The sequence below is a fragment of the Macrotis lagotis genome, chromosome X (assembly GCF_037893015.1).
Source record: "Macrotis lagotis isolate mMagLag1 chromosome X, bilby.v1.9.chrom.fasta, whole genome shotgun sequence".
Taxonomy (NCBI): Eukaryota; Metazoa; Chordata; class Mammalia; order Peramelemorphia; family Peramelidae; genus Macrotis; species Macrotis lagotis.
The window spans coordinates 339,914,629-339,939,604 of record NC_133666.1 but is presented as its reverse complement, the minus strand read 5'-3'; the positions used below and the strand labels follow the sequence as shown (position 1 = coordinate 339,939,604).

The following is a 24,976-nucleotide window of genomic DNA, read 5'->3' as shown; positions in this document are numbered from 1 at the left end:
CAAAGGAAGAAATAAGATCACTCTATCATGACCTTTATATTTTGAACCCTTGCTCTTTTTCAAGATACCATCTTTCTTTTTTATTAAATTATATATATATATATATATTTATATATATATACACATACATATATGTGTATATATATAATTATATATATATACATATATATATATATATATATATATATATATATACCAGGATTTTCTATTCTACAATTTCCTAAACATATTCCCTTTCCTTTTTTGGAATTAAGAATATTTTTATCCTTCTCTAATCATATGACCCCTCTCCTGCTATCCATGGTTTTTTTCAAGCGTTGTTGTCAATGTCTTGGTAGTCATATTTTTTTGTTGTTCCTTTAGTTTCAAGAATATAATTCATCTCAAACAGATAACTTGTATTCCTTAAAGTAGACTCAAAGGTCCCTGACTATTTCCCTACTAATCTTTGGCATGATTACCAATTTGTCCATTTAAATTGCATATTTTCTTACTCAAAAGACATTCTCCTCAGTGGAGAAAATATAAGTAAAATAAACCTCTGTTGGAATTTCTAATTTTATTATTGACTATAACATTGGTCCTATCACTTCACTGATCTTCCCCATCAGACAACTTAAAAACACATGTGCATATTTTTTATCTTTAGTTTTCTTCATCAATTTTTGTTCATTATGAATTTGAGCATTACTAACACTATTATTATGGGTTCATGGCCCACAATCATATTCATTCTATTTTATAATTGTTTACTTTTATTTTTCTGAATAAGTTTTTTTTTTATAAATCATGTGTTCGAATCAGCCTCATTAGATACTTCCCTTTTTGACCTTTTTGGAATTAATATGAAATCAACCCCAGAGGCTAGAACAGTCACATAGAAACTTTGGCCATTGTGACCAATTTCAAGAATAGATCTATCATGAACTCAATGTCTATCATGTCAGGACTATCTAAGACAAATTCAGAGAAGCTTCTGATGTTAAAGCATTTCACTACAGAAACTCTAGGATCTTCTATTAAGTCATTATTCACTTGTTTTACGTTGTTATTCAGTCATTTTTTCAATTCTGTCCGACTCTGTGACCACATTTTGGGTATTCTTGGCAAAGATAATGTCATTTCTTTCTCCATCTCAATTTTATAGATGAAGAAATTGAGACCCATAAGTTAAATGATTTGCTGAGAGTCACATAGTTAGTGAGCACGAGCATCTGAAGCCAAATCTGAACTCAGAAAAATGAGTCTTTTTGACTCCAGGCCCTGCAATTCTATCCTTTGTACTACTTAGCATTGCAATTTGTATCAAAGGAGGAAATGTCTGCAAAAAAATGTGTTTGGTATTGGTTAAAAAATTGTTAGAAGTGGCAAGAGGATTAGGTGAAATGTCATTGTTACAAAGAATTGCTCCCTCATCAATGAACTCACAGCTCCTTACAGTATTGAAGCAGTACTGATATCTGTTTAACAGCATATGGTCAGCCTTTTATGATTTTATATATTTTGAACTATTGGTTCAGTAAAAATTTCTTCTTCTCACTAAATGTATAATTAAATTAAAATCTAAATTGAGATTTCCAGGGGCAGTGAAATCTCTTTATGTTTGTTTTTGTGGAGTTGAATTTTATGTGGCATGTTATTTCCTTACATTTTTTACATATAGAAAACTGGCATAGCTAATGATTTCAAGTTCTAGTTTCTAGATCATGTCATGGGGTAAGGCTTTCAAGCCTTAATCTTTGATGTCAATATTTTAGTACTCTACAGTTATGTTTTTCTATGAAGCAGTCTGCTATAACCCAAATTACTGTTCCAGAATTGCAATTCCTATATATGATAGCACTTTTAGAAAATATAAATTGTCTATGAACTAAGTACTCACTCTATTCCCCATTTTGTAAAAGAGGAGAGCCTTTTCTTATTTAACCCTTTCCCTTGAACCTTGGGAAGGCACCATGATCCAATAGGTGAAAAAAACTCCACCAATTCTGAGTAAAAAAAATTGAGTCACCCACTTTTATAGCTATAAGCTTGAGTAAATTATGACCCCAATAAGTTTCAGTTTTCCTATTTAAATATTGAAGACATTGAACCAGATGATCTCTAAAGTTTCTTCTAGATTTGACATTCTGCAATGGAGTTGGCCTAAGGAGACCCAGAAGAGAAACCAGCAGTCAAGTGAAAGGAGGTTCAAGGAGAAAAAAGAAAATTTATTTCCCTTAAAATGGACAGAAAATTCATTCTTTTTCAGATGAGAGAAATTTTTGGTGTTGCAATTTTTCACCACTACTAATGTACAGAATATATTTCAAAGCTGTTCATTTTAAGCTTATGTCCTCCATAAGTTTTATAAAAAAAGGAAAAAATACTTTTTTCCCCAACTTGGTTTCATCTTTATCACCAAAGATATGGCCTTGAAAATGTTCAGTTTTGACCTAATGAAGAAAAAAAGAAGAATATGAATAATCTCCTACTGATGCTGCAGCATACTTTTTCTACAAGGAAGAAAGAAATAAACAAACAAATAGGATGAATGTCTGACAGTTGCTACTCCATCAACCTTGAAATTACTCACATCCAAAAGGGTATGAACAACAGAGATAAAACCTCTGAAATAGGAACCAGTTCATTGGAGGCCTGCTTATTTAAGCTCTTTTCAATTTTTAATTTATTTTTTTTTTGCCATATACCATCTCTAGCTAAGTGAGCTGGATAACCTCCAAAAACAATGTGGAGCTTAGTAACTATGAAAAACCATAAGGTGAATACAGACTGCCTTCAAATAGGCTTGCCTTATATCATCAACGTTAATGTTAAAGTATTTAAAGAGTGAGGCCTGACAACTAGATGATAGCAAAGTAGTATTTTCCTAATAGACCTTCAAAGTCACTGTCCTGAGTGCTGAATTAACTAGGGTGTATAACAGTTTCTAACATTCTTCATTAAGAGCTGGTAAAAATTTGGTCCAATTCTATAATTTTACAGTTAAAGAAACTGAGTCTATATGATTTACTCAACATCACACAGATAGTTAAGTAATTCAGGTACTCTCACTCAAATTAAATATTATTTGCCTAGCATTATGTAGTTGTTAGAGTGGAAGAGCCCTGAAATAGATATTTCTATATCACATTTTTAACTTTATATTTTAAATGAACAGATTTAGAGGTCTACTTAAAGGACTTTTTGGAAGAGCTTTTGAGAAAATGGAAATTTGTGTTAAAATAGTAATAATTACCCAATTTATTTATTTTACATGCACACACATGTTTCAATATATATGTAACTTACCTGCCAAAAGAATCATACTTTGTACCTTCTTTAGAACTTTATATACATTATGCCCTTTTGAGTCTTACATATAGGTTCCTCTGAGTTTAGAATAGTAGTTGCAATTGAAATAGCATTTGACATGTTATTTCATTTGTGCCTCAAAACAACTATTAGCTTAGATAGTTCAGTTATATTATCACCATTTCATATATGATGACCTTGTGAATTAGAGAAATTGAATAATTTTACATGGCTAGGAATCATCAGAATCATGATTTAGACCTTTGGAAATCCCTATGGACCCATTCTCAGAAATAATGTCTTCAAATTCAAAACTAATTTTAGAGCATTTCAAAAGAAATCATTTTTACTGTATTGAATTTATAGAATCATTTTAATTCATAGATCCTAGGTGAAGAAGCCCTTCTCTAGATCCAGCATTTTATCTATCTCACTACACTTCCTCTCTAGGCAGACAAGTATTACCCTCATTTTACAGATGAAGAAATTAAAGAGATTAAACCACTTACACTTAGAATCAAAATTCTGAGCCAGAAAAGAGTCAAATCTGGAACTTCTCAAATTATGTTCTGTGGACCCTTAAAGAAATCCAATATGGTATCCTAGAGAAAGCATGAGTAGTGACAGACATGCATACATAACAAATTTGTCTAATATATTGTCTACATTGTTGTCAACTGCCAAGTGCATCTGCAGCTGCCACCCCATCTGGAGAGATGGAAAGTATGGGAACCATATCATTCAGGAACTCAGAAATTCAGCACCTCTTTGTGGTTTCCTTGCCTTTTCTAATTAAAGCTTCTACCAGATGCAGGGGTTAAGCTAGAGGATAAGGTCTAAACTGAACCATCTCTGAACAATCAAGGCTTCCTAACACCTGGGATATCAAATGCAACCTTGGATCCTTACTTTGACATGAAACTTTTGCCAGTGCAACTTCAGGGCTTAGGGTAAGATGCACAAATCAGACAAAATGATGCCAAATACTTTTTCCTTTTAGGGATTTTTGCAGTTTTAGTCCTTTGCAGAGAAAAACTAAAGTTAGAGAATTAGACAAAAGTAGTCTACCTTTTGCTCTAAACTGTATTCTCACTTTGTGCTCTATGAAAATTACCTTTTTTTTTTGCTTTCCTCACTGTGGCCTGTTATTATCCTTTCCAATGCTTTCTCCCAATGCTACTGATCTTCTAACATGAATTCCAACATTTTAGTTTCTTCTTGGGTCCTTTACATCCACCATTTTAGTTGCTTCTTGGTATTAGCCTGATTGCCATACAAGATGGGGGTAGCAAAACTGAGCAGATTAATTTACAAGGGGATATGGAGTGTTTATCTCTGGAGGTCCTGATTGAATCTTCTGACATGATGGCTCTATTATAACTGTTGTTTTCTGTCTCTACAAATTTTTGTTGAGAATACAAATGATTGAGGGGAAATGTCTAATTTTCATCAATCTATAGTTGGACATTTAAATCAGGTAGTCTAAAATAATACAACAGGGAGCATAATAGATTATGTCTAGTCATGAGAAATAGTTGGAGAGCTTTACACCGCCTCATCTAGAAGAATTTCTATATCTCTTATGTATAATAGCACCTATAATCAAATGAAGTTTTTAAGTAGGAAAGTTAACTGAGGAACTCCAACAAGTCAATTAGTGGTAAATAATTAATAAAATGTATCTTAGGGTATAAATTACTTCAAGAAGATTGGGTTCAAATACTGTCTCAGATATTTACTACTTCTATGACATTCTGAACCTCAACTTCTTCATCTTTAAAATTAGGGAGTAGACTCAATGACCTCTTAGTTTCTTTCTAGCTCTAAATCATTGTCTTTAATTCTAATAAAGGACATTTTCTTTAAAAAAGTATTCATTGAATTGGACACATTGAAAATATTGTAGCTTATTTACCAATGCCCCCAATATCTTATATTCATTGAAGAAACATGTACATCATTATCAAAAATATGTCTGGGCACCATAGCTAGAAATAATTGTGGGGAATGGATTAGTATTAATTTGACAGATGAGGAAATAGACCTAGAGACAGATACAAGAGTAAATGGCTAAAAGTAGCAATATTAGTATGCAGATCAAGGGCTTTCAGCTCCAAATATGGTGTTATTTCCACAGCTCCATCTCCTTGCCATTTGTCTATTTATATCATCTTACAATTTCAATCAGATGACAAGGTAGCTTGGTGATACAGCGAATAAAGCACTACCCTTGAGTCAGGAGTACCTGAGTTCAAATCACACCTCAGATACTTGACATTAACTAATGGTATGACTTTGGCCAAGTCACTTAACCCTGATCCCCAGTTATTCTGATTCATATCTGGATATCTGACTCCTAGAACAAGATGACTTCAGAGGGGAAAAGTGAGGCTGGGCATTCAGCACAACACCCTCTCAGTCAAATCCAATTCACTTGCTTGTCATGAAATCACCTCTCTGATGTCACAGTTCTCTCAAAGAAGGAAGGACAAACATCATTACTCCAATAAGGAACTTAGTGATTTCCCCATGATCTTAAACTCAAACTTCAATCTAACTACAACATTTAAGGTCATGTTATTAAGTGCATCTTCTGATAAACTTCTCACTGTCTTTTAGACAACTTTTTGGCAAGGCAATGGGGTTAAATGACTTGCCCAAGGTCACACAGACAGGTAATTATTAGTTGTCTGAGACTGGATTCTAACTAAAGTCCTCCTGACTCCAGGGATGGTACTCTATCCAATGTACCACCTAGCTGCCCCTTTACTGTGTTTTAATACCAATAAGGCTAGTCACTAGGGAAGGATATAACTCTCCATAGAAACATTGAGTGTCATGAAAGGAAGGATTCCCAGAGATAATATAATTCAAACTTACCACTCATTCAAAACTTCTCCCTTTGCAGATAAGAAATCTGAGACCAGAGAAGTGAAGACCCACAAAAATATAGCCATATAATAAAAGTTGGTACTGGAACTCAGGTGTCCTGTATCCCAAGCAAGTAGTCTTTCTACTGCTTCACACCAACTCTCTTCTTATGTCTTCCAACAAAGTGAATTTACAAAATGTATATAGGGACAAGTTTAGGCTATATCAGAAAGCAATTTTTCTTTTACTGCTAGTGAATTGTTTTTTCCCCTCAGTTCAATAGAAAAACTTAATCATTCAAATTGCTTGAAATTTTAACCTTTATTTATACTTGAGCTTAGGCAGTCTTGAACAGGAAAAGTAAGTTGCTAATTCTCTCTCTTACATGGCATCTCTCTGGTGTAATATTGAGCCAAAGAGAAGATGGGATAGATGCTGTAAAGTCAGATTCTCAGCAGAAAACTGTTTCACAATACATTTTTTTAAAAATGCCCCATGTCACAGACCACTAAAACAAATATTTTTCAGAGTTTTTGATAAGTTGTCCCATGATTTTTAAATACAGGTTACATTTAAGTTTAATTACAACAAATCCAGCTCTTTATTTCACATAGCATTTTGTATTATTTTTCAGAAACTTTTACAATGTTTTTCTGTTCAGAGATTTGATAAATATTTGTCAATTGAAATTTCTTTGAAGACAACACACAATACTGAAAAATGTATCCATTTCACAAATGAAGAAACTGAGATATAAGGAGATAAAATGCATGACCAAATCACAGCACCATCTCAGTCAAATCCAATTCACTTACTTGTCATGGAATCATGTCTCTGATGTCACAGCTCTCTCAACGAATGAAGGACAAATATAATCACTCCATTGTAATCAGAAACTTTCTTTTTCTGCTTTTATCATCTTTTCTCCAAAAGAATTACTCCTTTAATACATGATAAAAAGAAAACCAAGTTGATTTACTTATTTCATTCAAATATCTGACACTAGGGGATTTAATGATCATTTCCTTGAAAGTGCAGAAACTGAGACATCTAATAGCTTGTGCTTAGGAATTTCCATTGAATTGAATTGTCCTTATTCCACACATCTTGAAGATGTATAGAGAAGTGGCAAGCCAATTTTTTAATGGAAAGAAAACAATCAGATTTGAGGATATTATTCTGTATTAGACATGGTGAGATTGAGAAGCCTATATATATAGTCCAACTACTTCAAAATGTCTTCTGGACAGTTGATGATGGAAGATTGGGATTTAAGAGAGAGATTAGGATCAGAGAAATAGATCTGAGAGGCATCTACACACTCAGATAATTGAACTCAGTTATAGTACCACTACCTGTGACTTCCAATCATTTGTAAAGAAAAGTACCCTATTTTAGGACCATATCAATGCAAATGAGGTGTTCTGCAGTAGAAGCTGTGCCAGGATGAGGAAATGATATATTTAATGGAAACACATTACAGAAGAATTCCAAATTGTCTCAGATGCTTCAGCTTTACCTAGACTGAGACTGAAAAGCAACCTCTGAAGTCAGGAAAGCATTATCATATAACTTTTGGAAATATAGTGTTACTGGTACTCATTCCTTTATCTCTGAGTATTCTGTCAGAAACAGCAGATGACAGCAGCAGCTGCTACAGCAGATCAGAGCATAAGCAAAAAAACAAAACAAAGCAAAACAAAACAAAGCCTAAAAACAAAATAGGAACTTATTTTTCTAAATTATATGCTAGAAGGAGGGTAAAATGGTTTGGTCTGAGGGTCATAAAGTATGCACTGAAAAAATAAGTTGACAAGAGGTAGGATATGATTAATGACAATTGTGGTACTCTGGTAAGTTCAATTAAAAACCACGATTCATATCTGAAAGAAGGAATTGTTCTTGTTGCTTAATTGTTATTTAAATTAAATATTTTTTTTCTGCTTCAAGCCCATACACTGCCAACATGTCTATATTCAAATTTGTTAACAGCCCTGTGCAAAGCCTAAGGCACTGAATGTGGTAGTCTTCACTACCTTTAATTAATGGAACCAGGATAGTTAACATCAGTAATGGGTGGTTTCTTGGGGATTATTCCTACTAGAATAACTATTTAATAGTTATATCAGCTCTTACCTATTTTTAGATTTAGTAACATTCAGCCCTGGAATAACAGGGTCCCAAAAATGACCATTACCCAGGATCATGAATAAAGATAGGCTTGTCAATGAGGCCAAGTGCTTTCTATAGTATACAGCTAATTTGAAAATTAGTTTTCCAAGCATTTTTGTCTTTTATAATATGTCACAAGTTCTTTGAACACCAAAAGTCAGATCCCTGTCTGAGAGCTGCTGGTACGCATTACTCTCTACCTTATAAAATTTTTAGGCAATAACAATTTCTCTGTTCCTTCTCTGCTTCTCAGTCACTATAAGCTAACATGTATTGACATTAGATCCACAATCAGAAATGTCTCCTTGGACACATAAAACATAATGGAATGGCATAAATACATGAATGAGCAGTGAGAAATTAAAAATGCACTACTCAAATTCACTCATCTAAGTGTCTGGGTCAAACATAACTTACTGGCTATTCTATTAGTTTCAAGGAATCCTTAGTAACTCACTATATTTTTTACAATTTGCAAAGTTTTCACACTTTATCCCAGTTGAGCTTTATAACAATTCCATAAAGTAGGGAGAATTAACATTATCCCCACATTACTGATGAGGAAACTGAGACTCAGAAAGTTTGCATTTTTCTCAATTTTATGATGATCTCATTAGATACCTAGGTTTAGTTATCTAAATATTTAGATGACTTTTAAATCTATCTCTCTGACCATAATCTCTCTTTTGAAACATAAAGTCCATCGCCAACTGTCTATTGGACATTTTGAACTAGTGAAACAATAGGGATGTTTCCAGATCTTGCCATTTTATCTTCCGACATCTGTTAGATGTATTGTTCTCTCCATTCATAAAGTCACTATTATTCTTGAGGCCCTCATCCATCATTAATTCTATTCTGGATTCTTTCCATTGTCTTATATTTGTACTCCATTATTCATGCCTTTCATGACTCTAATCACATCCTCCATATAGCTGCCAAAATGATATTCCTTAAGACCAAGGTTTTCAATATTATCTCCTTACTCAATAAATTTATTTTGTGTTTCAGTCATTTCAGTCATGTTCATTTCTTTTTGACCTCACTTGGGTTTTTCTTAGTGAAGATACTAGAGAGAGTTGTCATTTCTTTCTTCAACTCATTTTATAATTGAGGAAACTCAGGCAGAATTAAGTGATTACTAATAAGTGTCTGAGGACAGATTTGATATCTCAAAGATGAATGTCTAAATTTATATGTATGTATATGAACTCTTTAATGTCAATGGCTGTCTCTATTTTTGTCTTTGTAACTGAGTACTTTTTTCATAGTATATTCTCAATAAGTGTATGCAGATTAAGTAGTTTTCTCAAACTCACACAAATAGTAAGTAGTATAGTTAAGTCTGGAATACAAACCTATGATTCCCAGTCACTATGATGGACATTAAGAAAGGAATTAGGAGACTCCGTCAGAGGAAAATAAAAAAGGGAATATATTAAAATGCCAGGCCAGGATTTCTCTTTAATTTTGTTACCCAGTTAAAAAAGATTTTTTCTCCCTTCTAACATAATGCTTTCACTGAAACCAAGAAGAGAAATAAGAAAAAGAAGAAGAGGAGAGGAAGGAAGAAGAAAAAGAAGAAAGGAAGGAAGGAAAATAGGAAGTAAGGCCACTTTTTTTAACCTTTTAACTTTTATTTTTAATTTATATAATAAAATAAGCATTCCTATAATAGTTGGGGAATGGCTAAACAAGTTATGGTATGTGAATGTTGTTGAGTACTATTATTCTATAAGAAACCATGAATAGAAAATAGAAAAGAAAAAGCATAGAAAAGCATAGAAAGAACTACAGGAACTGATCCTGAGTGAAGGGAGCAGAATGGGGAGAAAACTGTACACAATAGTAACAACATTGAGAATTGATCAACTTGATAAATTCTCTCAATAATTCAGAAAGATAGGACAACCTGGAGCACCCCTCAATTTCCAACTCTTTGCCACTACAAAAAAGCTGCTCTGAAAATTTTGGAACATGTGAGACATTTCCCATTTTATATGATTTTTACTGTATATAGTATTGGTAATGCTGGGTTAATGGGGATAATCAGTTTTCCTGCTCTTTGGGCATAGTTACATATTACTCTTCAGAATGGTTGGATCAGGGTGGATCAACTTCACCAACAATGCATTAATATCCCAATCCTCCCACAACCTCTCCAACACTGACCATTTTCCATTATTGTCAATCTGATAGGTCTGAGGTAATACCATAAATTTTTCAACTAATTCCCAATATAATAGTTTCCAGTTTTTTACCACAAAAAGCTACTGCATCTGTTGACTTCTGTATGCTAGGAACTTAATCTATTGTTTTAATCTCTCTTCCTCCTCCTCCTCCTCCTCCTCCTTTTTCTCCTTCTCCTCCTTCTTCAAATGGAATTTCTCTTTCTTTCCCTTGTTTTTTATTGCCACATAGAGAAATGCTGATTTATATGCATTATGAATTAATTTTATATCCTCAAACTTGAATAAAATTGTTTCTAAGTTCACAAACTAAACTATGATATCATCTCCAAAAAGCAATAATAATTTTAATTCCTCTTTGTTTTTTCTTGTTCCCTCAATATTTTTTCCTTTTCTTACTGTTCTAGCTAGCATTTCTTGCAGCATGTCAAATAGTATTGTCTCAATAAATATCTTTATTTTAAATTTGATGCTGTAGGAAAAGTCTCTGGCTTATCTCTTTTACAATAAGGCTGACTCCTGGTTATAGAAAGATACTAGTAAATAATATATCAAATCAACAAGCATTTACTAATATATGTTGTGTAATAACCATATTAAGGTTCATTTATTCTTTTGTCTTGTAGTGTTTTTTTTTAGTTTTTTTTTCCACAAGGCAATTGGGATAAGTGGATTGCCCAAGGCCACACAGCTAGGTAATTATTAAGTGTCTGGAGTTGGACTTGAACTCAGGTACTCCTGACTCCAGGGCCAGAGCTCTATCCACTGCACCACCTAGCTGCTCCTGTCTTCTAGTATTTTAACAGAATTTTCTGTATATATTGAAATAATCATAAGATTTTTACTGTTCTTATAATTAATATAATTATTATTTACAATTTTCCTAATATTGAACCAATTTTCTATTCCTGTTATAAATCCAACTGTGATGCTCTATACTCTTTTTGAAAGGCTGTTTCATAGCCTGCTATTTATCCCAGACAATAATCAAAGAGAACCTGTCACTTACCTGGGTGTTCAGTAACTAACTTTTCAATCAACCTAAACACAAATTTCATCTAGACAGATTGTCTAGGAAATGTCTCTATTCTAATGGTTTCACTGAGCTGCTCTTCTTGCTATAGGACCTGACATAGTGTGTTATAGTGGTTAAAGTAATGAGCATGGAGTTAGGAGAATCTAGGTTCAAATCACATCCATGAAGCTAACCAGCTCTGTGATCATGGATTATTTATTCTCTCTGCACTTCAAACACAAGACTAAACTTAAGTTATAAGCTGAATGTGATTTGCCTCCATGTAAGGTGTCCTCAACATTTCACAGTAATTGACCTAGTCTGTTTTTTCCAAAAACAGTCTCCCAATTTTGTTAGGTTTATAATTCATATTTATCCTATAGCTCTTTCATGTAGTGATGTTTGTTTGTAAAACATTTGTAACCTACTTGTGGCCAGGAACTCAAGCTTCTATTCTTTTTATATATCATATAAAGCACATTTCATACAAATTAGATGCTCATTTTTTATTGAATAAATAAGAAATATAAAACAAAGTTTCAGTTAATGAATCCCTATCTTAGGTTTCCCTTTTATGAATTAGAAATAAATAAAAAATACTCTTCTATTTTTCACGGGCTCCAGGGATAGATAAACTTGCTTCAAAAGTGTAAAAAGGTTACCCCATTGCCTTGCAAAACCAAAAAAAAAAAGAAACAGACTAACTATTTCAGCTCTTTTCCTATTAGTATTCAAAGTTTAATTCTAAAGAGAGAGTTTGATTTTAAATTTTAGTTACTGATACTGTCCAAAATAAATCTAATTTTGTACCTTCACTTCTAGGCTGCCTCTCTCCTTACAAAGTAGCACAAACTCCCTTGGTATTCTGGCATCAAGCAATGGAAGTGTCAACTCTAGAGATAAAACTGAGTTAATTAGTGTAACTATTATTCTTACTGCAAACTTTTTGGTAACCTTTCTTAGTAAGTGCCTACTTTCTTCCTTTTAACAGACAGTGAAGCAACTTACCATCTTATTTTTTCCTCTCTTTTTCTCTTGATTTTGTGGAAAGTTGCTTAGTGCTCAAAATAATCCTATTAATACTAACTTGAATTTGTAAGTCACATTTGTCCAAGAATCAGCATAGTTTCTAATTATTGTTGCTAGTAACTTTGTGGGAGAAAAATCTTTAGAATCCATAAAAAGAATATTTAGAAAACTATAGAAAAGTTCTGTGAATTTATGATCTACCTGCATCTTTAAAATTAAAGAGTCATAAGAATAGTGGAGGGCGAGGAGAGGAGAGAGAAAATTGGTTAAAATTGGTTAAAAACAGTACTCTTTATCTCCCCCTTTCCCATAGACTAGGAGACCAGAAGAGTAAGAAGGGATGTCTCAAGGAGAACTTAGTTAAGATTTCATACTGTGCAAAGAGAGAAATGAAAAAGATCAATATTCTCCTTTATAGATCCTTCAAAGGCATTAAGGTACAATAGACATGGAATCATAGATCTAGAGGAAAGGAACAAAGATCTTATCTAAAGCTACTTGTTTTACAGATGATGAAACTGGGATTCAGAGAGATTATGTAACAAAGTATTACAGAGAAAGGAATATCTCCATCAGCCTTGGGGCCCACATCTTCTCATTACTCTCTGGCCATGAGACCCCAATGATTGGAAGTTTCCATGAAAGAAAAGTACCCAATCTAACTATCTCTTCATTTCCCACTGTATTTCTTTGGATTTTTTCATCCCAAATGCTTGAATCTCTCCCCCCATCCTCTATAATATTTCTCCATTGAATTGTAAGCAACTTGAGGGGACAACTGTTTTTCTTTTCTTGTATTTGTATCTCTGGCACCTAGTCCCTAGAAGGTACTTAATAAATGTTTATTGACTGACTATAATGAAACTAGTTCATTAGGAAAGACTACCTTGAATTAGGTTGGGATTCAAGATAAGGAGAAAATACACCATCCAAATATCAATGAGCAAAAAAATAGCAGCATGTTATGTGGCTCAAAAGATGCACTTCAACTTTCCCCTGATTTCTGTCAGGCATAAAGGAGAACAAACATTAAGTGCATTGTGTAAAACATATTTACTGTAGAAGGGACAATGGAAAGATAACCCTCTATGGAATACCCTATAATTAACTTTGGATGATCAGGGAGAACAGAATACGAAGTCTGTAAAAATATTCATCATGAAAAATATCTTAAATGAAGGAAACATTCTACAAAAATATTTCTCATGAAATTGAGTAGGTACTGAAAGTATCTTAATCTGACCCGCAGAGGATGGAAATGGTGAGCTTCAGTTTTTCAAGTATAAAATTTCAGTTTGATCACTATGCAGGGAGTTTCTTAACCTCTTTTGTGCCAGAGAACCTTTTGGCAGCCTGCTGAAGTCCATGGACCTCCTCCCAGAATAACATTTTTGTTTGAATAAATTTATTTGTTTTTCCAATTCCATGCAAAGATAAATTTCCAACATTTAGTTTTTGGTAAAGTTTAGACCTCCACATTTTTCTCCCTCCCTCCATTCCATAACCTCTCCTCTTGACAGTGAGTAATCTGACATAGGTTTTACAAATACAACTATGTTAAAAATATTTCAATATTAGTCATTTTGCACTAAAAGGGAACAAAAAAATCATGAGGGGGGAAAACCATAAAACAAATGTCAAAAATTGAAAATAATATGCTTTGTTTAGCATTTAGATTCCATAGTTACTTCTCTGTATGTGCATGCTTTTTTTTTCTATCATAAATCCTTTATAAATGTCTTTTGAATATTTTACTGCTGAGAAGAACAAGTCCATGTTAATTGACTATCACACAATGTATAAAATTTTCTTTTGTTTCTGCTCACTTCACTCAGCATCACTTCATGAAAGTCATTCCTGGCTTTTCTGAAGTCTAGCTAATGGTGATTTCTTACAAAACAATAGTATTCCATCATATTCATATATCATAATTTGTTCATCCATTCCTCAATTGATGGGCATCCCCTCAATTTTTAATTCCATGTCACTAAAAATATATACTTTTGTATATGTATTTTCCCCCTTTTTATGATCTCTTTGGGATACAGACCCAGTAGTGTTATTGCCACATCAAGGGTATGAACAGTCTTATTGCCCTTTGGTCATAGATCCCAATTGGTTTCCAGAAAGGTTGACCCAATTAGTGTCCCAGTTTTTTCACATCTCCTCTAACAATGATAGGTATGAGGTAGAACCTCAGAGTCTTTTTATAAATTTGCATGTCTCTAATCAATAATGATTTGGAGTATTTTTCATATTACTAGAGATAGTTTTAATTTCTTCATTTAAAAATTACCTGTTTATGTCCTTTGACCATTTATGAATTGGGGAATAACTTCTATAGTATCACCTTTTACGACTAAATCCTGTACTCATTTCAATCTTATCTTGGTATAGGATGTGAGATATTGTTCTATGTCTAGTTTCTAGCATACTGTTTTCAGTTTTTCCATCAGTTTTTTATCAAAAAGTTCATTCTTATCCCAGAAGTTAGAATCTTTGGCTTTATCAAACAATGGATTACTATAGTTATTTACTACTGTTTCTTTTGTACCTAATCTATTCCACTGATCCACCAAATTTTTCTTCTTTTTTCTTTGTTTATCTTTCCCTCTGTATTCAGACACTATCAGCTTTGTCTGGAATGGATAGAATTATTTATCATAAGTCTATCAGAAGGGTGGCTAGGTGACATAGTGGATAAAGCACCGGCCTTGGAGTCAGGAGTACCTGGGTTCAAATATGGTCTCAGACACTTAATAATTACCTAGCTGTGTGGCCTTGGGCAAGCCACTTAACCCTATATGCCTTTCAAAAAAACCCTAAAAAAGTAAGTCTATCAGAGGGGTGGCTAGGTGGTACAGTGAGGTGGCTAGGTGGCATAGTGGATAGAGCACCGGCCCTGGAGTCAGGAGCACCTGAGTTCAAATCTGGCCTCAGACATTTAATAATTACCTAGATTTGTGGCTTTGGGAAAGCCACTTAACCCCATTTCCTTTGCAAAAACCTTAAAAAAATAAATTTATCAGAGAAATAGCACCAATATTTTCCCCAGCGTTTCTATTGCTACTTTATTTCCTTCCATCCTATTCCTCCCCATTCCATTTATTCTATTGTCTCTCTCCTTTCACCATGTCCTTCCACAAAACTGCATGTTATCTGACTATCCTCTCCCATAATCTTCCTTCTCTTCTATCAACTCTACCCCATCTCTCCTCCCCCTGTCCCCCTTTTCCCATCCTTTTCCCTCTAGGGTAAAATAGATTTCTATACCCCATTGAATGTGTATTCCCTCTCAGAGACACTTCTGATGAGAGTAAACCTCACTCACTCCCCCTCAGCTTCCCCCCCTTCTACTCCACTGCAAAAAATCTTTTATGTGAAATACCTTAGCAAATTCTATCTGTTTTCCATTTCTCCCAGTACATTCCTTTCTTCCCTATTGACTACATCATCTTTTTATATATTATATCTTCAAATTCAACTCCCTCCTGTGCTTGGTCTATGTATGTTCCTTCCACAGCTCTAATAAAAGAGCAGGTTCATATGAGTTATCAGTTTCATCTTCTTATGAAGGAATACAAGCAGTTCAATATCATTAAGTTCCTCATGATTTATTCTTCATCTCTATCCTCTCTATGTTTCACCTGAGTCCTGTACTTGAAGAACAAACTTTCTCTTTAGTTGTTTTTGTTTCATCAGGAAAAATTTGAAAGTCCTCTATTTCTTTGAATATACATCTTTTCCCTTGAAATATTCTGTTCAGTTTTGCTGAGTAGTTTATTCTCAGTTGTAATTCAAGTTCTTTTTCATTCTGAAATATAATATTCCATGCTCTATGAGCCCTTAATGTAGAAGCTGCTAAATCTTGTGTTATTCTGATTTTAGCTCCTCAATATTTTCTCCTTGACTTCAGAGTTCTGAAATTTGACTATAATATTTCTGGCAGTTTTCATTTTGAGATCTCTTTCAGGAGGTAACTGTTGGATGCTTTCTGTTTCAATTTTGCCCTCTGCTTCTAGGATATCTATGCAATTTTCTGGAGACTTTCTTGGAAAATGATATCTAGGCTCTTTTTTTCCAGTTATGACTTTCAGATAGTCCAATAATTTTAAATTATCTTTACTGGATCTGTTTTTCCAGGTCAATTTTTTTCCAGTGAGATACTTCATAGTTTTCTTCTAGTTGATCATTCTTTTGGTTTTATTTTATTTTATTTTTCTTGATTTCTCACAAAGTCATCAGTTTTCTTTAGCTCCATTCTACATTTTAACAAATTATTATTTTTTTAGGTTATTGCAAGGCAAATGGGGTTAAGTGGCTTGCCCAATGCCACACAGCTAGGTAATTATTGAGTGTCTGAGACCGGATTTGAACCCAGGTACTCCTGACTCCAAGGCTGGTGCTTTATCCACTGTGCCACCTAGCCGCCTCCTAAGAAATTATTTTCTTAAGAGAGCTTTTGTATCTCCTTTTCTACCTGGCCAATTCTGCTTTTGAAAGCATTCTTCTTTTTGATCCTTTGGATTGGTGTTTTTTCATTTGACTCAAACTGGTTTATAAAATGTTATTTTCTTTAGTATTTTTTGTTTCTCCTTAACCAAGTTGCTGACTTGTTTTTTTATGATTTTCTTGCCTTGCTCTCATTTCTCTTTCCATTTTTTTCCTCTAGCTCACTTACTTGATTCTCAAAATCTTTTTGAATTCTTCCATAGCCTGAGATCAATTCATATTTTTCTTGGAGGCTCTGGATTCAAAAGCTTTGACTGTCATGTTCTGATTATGTGTTTTGTTCATCCATAGCACTAAAGTAGTTCTCTATGGTCTAATTCTTTTCTTCTTCTGTTGTTTAGTCATTTCTCTAGCCTATGACTTAATTTCAACTCCTTGTTAAGGAGGGTCTTGACTTCCAGGGTGGAGGATGCATTGTCCCCAGCTTTTGAAGATTTTTAAAGCTGTTCCTATGATACCCTATAGGGTTCTGCAAGTTCACAATTATTCCAAGGTCTTATGTAGAACTATGACTGCTCTTCTGACCTGTGCTCTGGTCTATGGTTGACCAAAAACACACCTTTTTGTCCTGGAATTGTGAGGAAGGTCCCAGCCATACTGCAGACAGTAAGCTCTGTTGTGATTCTGCTCCTCTTCCTGTGAATGAGTCTCCAGACTGATACCTGGATCTGAGTATGGGTGAAGCAACACAATCCTTCCTCACAGATAGCAAAAAAAACTGCTCCAATCTCCCTGATCCCCTTACCACCCATGGGCTGAGCACTCTGGAAGCAGCTGCCTGGTGACTCCCTGCTCGGGGACTCCCCAATCTGCTCCTAGAACCCTGTGGCCACATCTGCATTGAGGTCTGCACTGGACTGGTCTCTACTCTCACTCTGGTGTAGCAGAGTTTTCCTGCTACTCCTACCAATTGTCTTTGGCAATCCCTGGATACAGGCACCCTGAGGGAACAAGGTACCCCGTGTCAGTTTTTTTGTGGATTCTATCATGCTAGAATTTGATTAGAGTAATTATTTAAGGTATTTGAAGTGGTTTGGTGGAGAAGACTTGGAGTATTTGCCTTTTCTCTGCTATTTTGTCTCTGGCTGACACCACTTTTTATCTTAGCCAGTACCCAACTTTTTTGGATATGATTTCTGCTTTATAATATAATTTCAGATCTAGTATGTTTAGGTCATTGCTTCTTTTTTCATTAATTCCATTTTTATTCTTGACTTTTTTGTTCCTACATATGAATTTTGTAATTATTTTTCCTAGCTCTGAAAAATTGATTTTTGGCAGTTTCTTTGCCATGACTATGAATAAATAATTTAATTTAAAATAAAATTGTGATTTTTCATTATATTACCTTGGCCTTCCCATGAGCAATTTGACATTTGCCCAATTATTTAGATCTGTTTTTAATTGTGTGAAAAGTGTTTTGTAATTGTTTTCATATAGTTTCTGAGGTTTTCTTGGGAAGTTTCTTAAATATCAATAATAAACTTTCTTCATTACAATTTTATGAATCTCTCTGATTTTTCAACATTTTTTAATTTGGTGTTTAACTAGACATTTTAAATTTTTTCTTCTTCTAGTAATATGCCCATTTCATTGAGCTTCTCTTTATTTTATTTTACTTTTTTTGGTTTTGTTTTTTGTTTTTGAAAGGCAATTGTGTTAAGTGACTTGCCCAAGGTCACACAGCTAGGTAATTATTAAGTGTCTGAGATCAGATTTGAACTCGGGTTCTCCTGACTACAGGGTTGGTGCTCTATCTACCACTCCATCTAGCTGCCCCTCTCTGTTTTATTCATGAAAGCATTTAGAGACATAAAATTTCCCCCTAATAACTGCTTTGCCTGTATTCCACAAGTTTCAGTCTGTTGTCTCATTGTCAATGTCTTGGATGAAATTAATAATTATTTCTATGATTTGGTGTTCCACTCATTCTTGGAAATTAGGTTATTTAATTTCCAATTAATTTTTAGTTTATATTTCCATACCTTTTTATTACTTTATTAAACATAACTTTATTGCATCATGATCTGAAATAGTTAATATTCCTATCATCCTCCATTTGATTGTAAGGTATTAATACCCTAAAATATGGTTAATTTTTCTGTGTCATATACCACTGAGGAAAAGATATATTCTCTTGATCCCTATTGAATTTTCTTCATAAGTCTATTGTATCTAACTTTCTAACATTTTATTCACTCCCTTAACTTCCTTCTTATTTAGTTTGTAGTTAGATTTATCTAGTTCTGAAAAAGGAAGATTGAGGTCCCCCACCAGTTTAGTTTTGCTGGCTATGTCTTCTTATAACTCATTTAGTTTCTTTGCTAAGAATTTGAATGTTATACAACTTGGTTTGCGTGTGTGTGTGTGTGTGTGTGTGTGTGTGTGTGTGTGCTTGTGTGTGTGTGTGTATGTGTGTGTATGTTTAGGACTGATAATTCTTCCTTTTCTATGGTACCTTTTAGGAAGTTGTAGTTTACTTCCTTACGCCTTTTAAGGAGATCGATTTTTGCAGTTACTTTTTATGAGATAAATATTGCTACCACTACTTTTTTCCACTTCAAAAAAAGTATAATATATTCTCCTGTAGTCTTTTACCTGTACATTTCTCTGCTTCAAATGTTCTTGTAACATACGATAGGATTTGAATTTTTAATCCACTTTGCTATTCACTTCCATTTTATTGAGAAAATTCATCACAGTTTCATTCACAGTCATAATTATTAACTCTTTATTACACTCTATCTTATCTCCCCTACCTTTGTACTTTTCTTTTTCATTTTCTGTATCCCTCTTCACCAGTGATTTGCTTCTGAATGCTACATTCCTCTATATGCTCCTGTTCTATCAACCCCTTCCTTTTCTTTCCCTTTTAATATTCCCCTTCTTTCTTCTCTCCCTTCTGTCAATTCCATTTCCCTCCTAATTCCCTGTTGGGTAAGATAAATTTCTAAACCCAACTAGGTCTGAGCTAAATCCAGTGAAAGTAATATTCAAGCAATTCTCACCACTTCCCTTTTTTTCCTGTAATATATCTTTGAGCCTCTTCGTGTGCTTTAATTTAACCCATTTTTCTCCTTCCTTCAGACAATCCTCTTTTTTTAAATGTTAGGGTTTTTTTTTTTGATCTTCCATTCAAAATTAATTCATGTCCATACCGTCTAAATATACTCTCTCTAATAGAGATACAGTTCTCAAGCATTATGAGTGCCATTCTCCCATGGAGGGATGTAACCAGTTTAATCTTGATTTTCCTCTCTTTACCTTTTGAATGTATCTCTTGAGTCTCATGTTTGAAGATTGAATTTTCTGTTCAGCTCTGGTATGTTAGTCAGAAATATTTGAAAGTTACCTATTTTTTTTAAATGTCCATCTCTTCCCTTGAAATGTTCCCTTTTCCCTTACTCAGTTTTACTAACTAGTCAATTCTTGATGGTAATCCAAGCTCCTTTGCCCTCTGGAATATCATATTCCAGGCCCTTCAAGTTCTTAAAAGTCAATGCTGCCAGGTCCTATGTAATCCCTGTCTATAGGTCCTTGAATTTGAATTGTTTCTTTCTGTTCACCTGTAATATTTTCTCTTTGACTTGATGATTTTGAAATTTGAATGTAATTTCCTTGGTATTTTCATTTGGAAATTCCTTTCAGGAGATGACCAGTAGATTCTTTCAATGACTATTTTACCCTTTGTTTCTAGTTATATCAAAGCAGTTTTCCTTGATGAGTTCATAAAAGATATTCTTTTTTTAATCATAACTTTCAGGTAGTACAATAAATTTTTTTAATTTTAGGTTTTTTGCAAGGCAAATGGGGTTAAGTGGCTTGCCCAAGGCCACACAGCTAGGTAATTATTAAGTGTCTGAGGCCAGATTGGAATTTAGGTACTCTTGACTCCAGGGCCAGTGCTCTATCCAGAGCCACCTAACTGCCCCTAGTCGAATAATTCTTAAGATATTTTTCCTCTAGCTATTTTCTAGGTCAGTTGTTTTTCCCAAGTGGTACTTTACATTTTCTTTCTTTTTTTCATTTTTTTTTAATTTTGGTTAACTGATTCTTGATGACTCATATAGTCATAAACTTCCACTTTTCCAAAATTATTTTTCTAGAAATTATTTTCTTCAGTTACCTTTGGCATCTACTTTTCCATTTGATCTATTCTAGTTTTAAAGGAACTATTTTCTTTTCCCATTTGCCCAATTCTATTTTTAAGTTTCCTTTCTTCATCCATTTGCCCAATTGTATTTTTAAAGGATTTGTTTTCTTCAATTTTTGTGCTTCCTTTTGCAAGATATTAAGTTTTTCTTGCATTTCTTTTTCCCAAGTTTTCTACTTTATTTTAAAAATCCTTTTGAGCTCTTCCAAGAATTGTTTGGCTAGAGAACAATTCATATTCCTCTCTGGGGCTTCACATGTAGTACTTTTTCTACTATCCTATTCTGAGATGGTCTTGTGCTCTTCCTTATCTTCATAGTAACTCCCAATAGTCCCAGATTTTCTATGACTCTTCTTCATCCTTTTCAGCTCTGCTGCTGGACCACAGGGACTCTGTCCCAAGCTTCTGGTGTTGGGGGAAGGGCCTTCATGCATATCTTTTGCACTGAGTTTGCTAGTGCCCTGCTCACTATGCTGGAACCATCCAGTGATGGGCCTTTTCTTTTTGAGAACATTAGTGGTCTGCTCACTGGACTGGGACCAGACTTCTGTGTTGAGAATGCTAGCAACTTGCTCAATGGACTGGCCATTCTGCCCATTTGCACCAGCTGAACAAAGGTTTCACTACCTGTGTTTGCCCTCTCCCAGCTGGCTGCTGTGCAATTGGCCAGCTGAGCTGGGACTTAGAAAGCTCCACTTCAGATCTCTGCTATGAGGATCATAAAGGAAAATAATCATATATATATATATATATGTTTTATAATTAAAATTTTTTTGCAAGACAATGGGGTTAAGTGATTTGCTCAAGGCCATACAGCTAGGTAATTATCAAGTGACTGAGGCTGGATTTGAACTCAGGTCCTCCTGACTCCAGGGCTGGTGCTCTATCCACTGTGCCACCTAGCTGCCCCCTAAAATATTTTTCAAAAAAATGTTCACAGACACAAGATTGAGAACCCTGCTCTAGACAATTGTCCCTACTCTATCCTATGTATTTTTACATTTATAATCACTAGAATGTGAGAGGAAAATCTACTTAGTCCTTCACTCTACCTCTGGTTTTCTCACACTCATATTCTGCCCCTCACAGGCCTCTGCTTTGATTCTGATCCCTTCCACAATTTCCTTTTTATGGAGAGTGCCCAGTCACTTTCATTATTTTCTGGACTGAATCCTAATTTTCTGGAAACTCTCTCTTTCTACCTTATTTGCTTCCCTTTAAATAGCTTTCTTTTATACAATGTACCTGACATCCAGTAAAATCTGGTTTACTTGACTTCAAATATTCTATAAGTATAGGTCCTTTTTATAATATGTTATACATAAAAAGAGAGCTTGAAAGTATGGTATTATAGAACCATGGAACTTATTTGAATCTTATCTCCCATATTGTTATTTGATGCATGTAGATATGTTCATGGGTACTGATCATGGTTCATTCTAGTATCGCAGTATATTCAATCAAATACAAATATACTTTGTACACTATATCCTTTTTCTGCTAATTGTTCCTGTTAACACATAGTTTACCATAGTCATCAAGCCTCCTGTTATTGTGTAACATATTTGGAATCCATGCTTCTCTCACACAGAGTATCTTTCGATTTGTCTTGAACATGGCATTCCCCATGTACTCCTGTGAATATGCAATTGTTTGTTACATATTTCAGCTCTTTAGCCTCCATAAAGGTGAGAATTATAAAGCAAACTTTGTTGAATCATCTTGGTCAACTCCTCCCAAGCTTCCTATTATCTAACTGTCATCTTCATCTCTATCCTCACTTCCACTAAAACTTTGACTTTACCCCTTGCTCTGATAGACTAACTTTTAATTTACCTTACTCAGAAACAAGGCCCCATGCCACTTTCGAACTTTTTTCCTGACCATTTTGCTTCTACTCCAATTGATGCACAGGATTTAGAATTTAGGAATTAATAAAACCCTGACTTAAACTGCCATCCCTGGCCCAGTGAGTTCTCCCAGTCTCTCTCTCCTTATCTCTCTCTGTCTCCCAAACAACCTAGCCTAGTCTTTTGTTACAGGCTTCTGTCTTCAAAGTGCATGCTGTTTGTTTTTTTTTAACTAGGAGTTTTTAAGACTCCATAATAAATCCTGAGCAATTTTAAATCCCAGGGAGTATGTGAATTCATTCACTATTCAAGGTCTCTCAGTCTCTATTTGAGATCCCAATTCTCATCCACAACACAACTATCTCCAATTCACAGTAACATTAAAGATTGTCACAGATGAGCTTTCATCTTATCTTGTTGGGATCACTACTTTCTGTCCATTTATATGCTAGGTCAAAGTGCATGTACGTATACTCAGATCTTTCCTATATATGTTATCTTACCAGAATTTAAACTCCTCAATAGTAAGAATTATTTTACTTGCTTTTATTTGTCTCCCTAGCACATAGTAAATGCTACTATTCCCTGCTAACTCCACATTATCCTACTCACCTAACATTACCATGGATATTTCTTCATGTGGACCTACCTGGTGGTTTGAACTAATTGAAGACAGGTAGTGACTCTATATATTCTGTGTAATTACAGTGGTACCTCAAGATTTGTCATTAATTTGTTCCAGAACTCTTGACTAGTGATGAAACTGAAGTGTAGGCATGATTTTTTTTCCCCAAGAGAGATTATATAAATAGAAAAAATTTGTGAAAGTTCCCCAGAACTTTCATATTTTACTGGACTCATATTAATATAATGAGATCTTTTTGCAGTACAGAATCTTAAAACTAAATAGATAATGTATAAAAAGCAATTAATTGCATAAAAATATGATAAAATAAATTCAATTTTATATTACCTGTATTGAGAAGAATTTCTGAAAAAATGGATTGTTGTTTGTCCTTCTAAAGAGGAACATGACATCAGAGAAGTGACGCTGTCCAAGTAACTGAATTAGATTTAAGTGAGGGTGCCTTCAAGTCACCAGTCTCATTTTCTCTTCTAGGTCCAGTGACAACAAATGTATCAAGACAACTGGAGATGATCTTGGATGAAGTTGGTGATATTGGCCTTTTGAAGGTCCTCAGAGCTTCTCAATGATTAAGGCAGATAAGTATGAAAATGAAGCAAAGCATAGCCTCTTTTTCATAGTCACAAAAAGCAAAATTAATCTGGGAGGAGAGACCCTCCAGTGGTTATTTTTTTTAAGTTTTTGCAAGGCAAATGGGGTTAAGTGGCTTGCCCAAGGCCACACAGCTAGTTAATTATTAAGTGTCTGAGACTGGATTTGAACCCACTCCAGGGCCAGTGCTTTATCCACCTAGCTGCCCCAAGTGTTTATTTCCAAAACAGAACCAGTTGCAATTTACATTCACTTTGACCCAATTAAGACCCAAACAAAGAGACAGTAGGTTTAGCCTGGGGTTCTGCTCTATTCATGAGACACTGATGGTTGACCTCTGTTTCATCATAAGATAGGCACTAGGAGGGAAGTTTCAATAGCTCATAAACAGTGTGACTAGTGAGGGAGGCATCATGACTCACCCAAATTCTAGCAAGTGTGACAAGTCTCATGCAAACATCAAGGGCTGAAACATTTTATGTCTTGTCAAAATGTGACAAGTAATGCATTTGATGAGTTTTGAAACTAATGGATATTGAGGTACCACTGTGTTTTGAATTTCAATTCCTTTTAATAATTTTTGTTTTGTATTTCCTGGTCTAAATAATAATTTCATTGGTAAAGAAAAAATTAAAATAATAATTGTTTAGATTT

The 24,976-nt window shown here is 34.3% G+C and overlaps 1 long non-coding RNA gene across 1 annotated transcript; it reads right to left on the bottom strand.

The window, feature by feature from the left end:
• Positions 1-2,272: 2,272 nt before the first annotated feature.
• On the bottom strand, positions 2,273-23,148 carry LOC141500783 (uncharacterized). Its single transcript, XR_012472029.1, has 3 exons — positions 23,072-23,148; positions 6,981-7,106; positions 2,273-2,435 (listed from the first exon to the last, which is right to left on the bottom strand). It is a non-coding gene; the product is annotated as an uncharacterized LOC141500783 (long non-coding RNA).
• Positions 23,149-24,976: the final 1,828 nt, after the last annotated feature.